The sequence below is a fragment of the Mus caroli genome, unplaced genomic scaffold (assembly GCF_900094665.2).
Source record: "Mus caroli unplaced genomic scaffold, CAROLI_EIJ_v1.1 scaffold_12720_1, whole genome shotgun sequence".
NCBI classification, from domain to species: Eukaryota; Metazoa; Chordata; class Mammalia; order Rodentia; family Muridae; genus Mus; species Mus caroli.
Window position 1 is genome coordinate 14,365 of NW_018388910.1, and position 4,020 is coordinate 18,384.

Here is a 4,020-nt window from a genome sequence, read left to right on the forward strand (position 1 = left end):
CGCTCTTGGCACCTTTGTTGAATTCTTCCAGGGACATTTTGCCTGAGGAATGGAAGAGGGAGACTTAGGATTAGCCAGTGCTCTGGTTAAAGTCTGGAACCCTCTGGAAAATGGACAATGTCCAGTCTCTTCTCTCTCTCTCTCCCTGTCTCTCTACCTCCCTCCTTCTCTCCCTCCTTTCCTCCCTTTTGATTTGTTTATTGAAACAGGGTTTCTCTGTGTACAGCCCTGGCTATTCTAGAACTCACTTTTTAGACCAGTTTAGCCTTGAACTCACAGAGAGCCTCCTGTCTCCTATGAGCTCAGATTAAAGACATGTGCCACCATGCCTGACCAGAGGGTAGAGTCAGGACCTTTCTCTCATCAGAACAAGTCTCACAGACAAGGTGCTGGGAAAAGGGAGCCAGGAAAGTTTAAGTGACGTTCAAGAGCACAGGATACAGCTGGGGCGTGGAAGAATGGAGGGCTCCTTGGTTCGGAGTAGAGGGGAGGTTGTGGGGTAAAGCGTCTGTCTGAAAGGAAGATCTTTGGTGGGGAGCTGGGAAATCCTGGAGGGAAGGTCAAAGGGGAAATACATCGAGCCCTGCCCACCCATGGGTCCTGAATCTGCAGATCCAACAAACTACAGGTGGGAAATAGTCTAGAAAACGAAGCTGGAGGTACACAGACAGTTTCTTGTTATTTCCCAAATAATACAAATTATTATTAACATCTATAGCCATTGTATTAGGCACTGTATATAACTACTTTACTTATTTTATGGATGTATGTAATTATTTATTTGGGGGAGGTGATCTCATGTGGAATTCAGTGGACAACTTGTGGAAGCTGGTTCTCTTTTCCTACCATGTGGGTCTTAGGGATCAAACCCAGGCTGCCAGGCTTGGTAGCAAGCACCTTTACCCACAGAGTCAGCTCACTGGACCAAATACAGAGATGGTTTAGAGCATAGAGCAGGAAGGATGCAGGGTGCACATAAGCATAGCTCCTGTGAAGAACTGACTGCTGACTCATCCTTTACTTTGTCGTTCTGATTTCTATAGGAAGCCCTATAGACAGCTAATGTGTGTGTATGTTATACATGTGTGTGCAGATAAACACCCACTCGTGCAGAGGCTAAACAGGAATCCCGGTGTTCACAAGATTCCCTTTTCTCTATCACTGAAACCGGCTGGGGCTTACCATTGTAGCTAGGCTGCCTGCTCAGCAAGCTTCTGGGACTCACTTGTCCCCTAGTTCTAGGGTTTCGGGCATGCTCAGCCACTCCTGACTTTTCCGTTGGTGTTGGGATCAGAACTCAGGTCCTCATGCTGGGTATCAAGTCTTGTTCCCCACTGAGTCATTTTCCCAGTTCTTGCTTTGACAATTCTTAATCACCTATGTGAGCCTCAGATCTCATTAGAGGTTAAAAAAAGAAGACCCAGTTTATAGAATTGTGTGAATAAACCTGATGGATGAGCTCAGCTGGGGCCTGATGTCCAGCAAGCAATTGATAGATGCTTGGTTTTTATCTTTACTCTCTGCAAAGACATGCAGTCCTTTAGTACACCAGGTAGCAAGTGGGCAGAGGAATGACCTGGTGTATGGGGCCAGGGATGGGGGTCCTGGATCCCTGCACTCCCCATGTGCCAGGCCCTGTCAAGTGTAGGTACCTGCACTATCTCCAGCATTTCACTGCTGCTGATGTAGCTATTGCTGTCTAGGTCGGATATGCTGAAGGCCCACTTGAGCTTCTGTTCCAGCTTGCCCCGAGAGGTCAGGCTCAGAGCAATGATGAACACTCAGAAGTCGATGGTGCTGTCACTGTTGGTGTCAAAGGTGTGGAAAACATGTTCAGTGAACTTAGAGGCTTCTCTGTAGGGAAAGAAGTTGGCCTAGATCTTGAAATTGTCCACAGTTAGGTGGCCAGTGGGACAGTCCTTGAGGAAGCCCTTGTACCATTCCTGAAGCTCATGGTCGGTGAATTCCGTGTGTTCCCGCAGGTCCTGCAGCACCTCAGGATGCAGCTTGCTGTTCTGCTTGCCCATGGCAGCTGGCAGTGGAGACTAAACCTGCAAGGCCAAGACACAAGGTGAGCTGTGGATACCTGAAACCCCAAGTCTGGCTTCCTATCACAACCTAGCACCATGATGGCTAAACGATATCCTCTGTATGTCCAGTGACATCCNTAACAGCAGTGGTTCTCAGCCTTCCTAAAGCTGCAACCCCTTGATACAGTTCTTCATGTTGTGGTGAACCCCCAACTATAAAGTCATTTTCGTTGCTACTTCATAACTGTAATTTTGCTATGGTTCTATATAACATGGCAAANCCCAGAACACTCTAGGAAAGACAGAAAGAATATCTTTTTATGGCTAAATACAGTCTACTTGGAGCATGCATGCAGAATCATGGTATAAGAGGACAGGGAGAGACAACCTAAAATCAGTGAAATGAAGCTTTGCCAAATGTCCTGTGAGGGTTAAACAAGAGGCAGGATTGAGACAAACCCCTCAGCTCATCAGCTTGGGGAAAAGGGGTCTCATGGACCCAATCCTGACTCTTCNCTTTGAACAGCTCGTTCTTTTTCTCGTGGGGGACCCGGTGTGTTTGTTTCCTTTACACATATACATTTGCTGATGCTGCATTGTAAATAAATTATGCCTGCATAGGTGGATGTTAGTGGTTCACATTCCTAACTAACACAGCTAGGGTAAATTTAGAACTAGGTTGACACCCATCCTGAGTGGACTCAGGGATGATACCAGAGAACAGGAACATGGCTTTGGCCCTTCAAAGTTCAACTTCATTTATCAGCAACCCTAATTTTATAAATTACATTTAAAAACCCCATTCTTACCCAGATTTCTGGGTTAATCTGGGTAAGTAGGGTTTCATGGGGACCCAGGTATTAAAGCTTTCAAGCATGTTGACAGGGGGCTTTTAGACCCCCCAAGACCTCCCTGTCCCCCTCCATATAATACTGGGACAAGATACCAGCACGTGCCATGCTGTTTTGACCCTAGAAGAGACAGCTGGGGACCTTATGGGAGTCCCCACTCTTTATTATGCCTATGAGATATTGTTCTGCCAGGGAGATCTAGAATTGACATCAATCGGTTGGTGAATGTCGATGTGAATGTTAACAACTGAAACAAACCCAATGGAAATTCAGGACTGTGCTTCACTGGCCAGCACACCCCACTGCAGTCTCCTACAAGGCCCAAGTGTGAGATCCTGCAGTGATTGGCCACTGGACATTATTACTCATTCACTTCGCTACCTCAATTTTGGTTTCTTTCTTTCATAGTAACACACCTGCATAGCTCAGTTATTTTTGAAATGTGTAGAAGAACTAGTGTGGGTGAGTCTCCGCTACCCAAGTCCCAAAGGAAACCACTCTGAACTGCTCAGAGGCTTATGAATTCTAAGCTCTAGGTACTAGGTCCTGTTAAGGAAGATGAGACATGCACTCAGTATTACCTGCTACTGCCCCTGTCTTCTTCACCTCTTTCCCAGGCTGTTAGCGTTCTATGTACATATTTTATTTACTTATCTAGATGACTAGGAGATATTTAAAGTTCCTTGTTCAACACAGACATGTGGCAGCTTGATATTGCCTTGCAAAGCACACATTTACTTATCTAAACACGTCCTCCCCTTTACAAACAACCAACTCAAATGTCTACCAGAGAACTCCTAAGCTTGATAAACATCTTCAATGAAGTAGCTAGATATAAAATTAACTCAAACAAGTCAATGGCCTTCCTGTACACAAAGGATAAACAGGCTGAGAAAGAAATTACGGAAACAACACCCTTCTCAATAGCCACAAATAACATAAAATACCTTCACGTGACTACTAAGGAAGTGAAAAATCTGTATGATAAGAACTTCAAGTCTCTGAAGAAAGAAATTAAGAAGATCTCCGATGATGGAAAGGTCTCCCATGCTCATGGATTGGCAGGATCAACATTGTAAGAATGGCTATCTTGCCAAAAGCAATCTACAGATTCAATGCAATCCCCATCAAAATTCCAA

General features: G+C 45.2%; 1 pseudogene; it reads right to left on the minus strand.

Moving 5' to 3' along the window:
- Positions 1–17: 17 nt before the first annotated feature.
- LOC110287850 lies at positions 18–2,153 on the minus strand (annotated as a pseudogene).
- Positions 2,154–4,020: the final 1,867 nt, after the last annotated feature.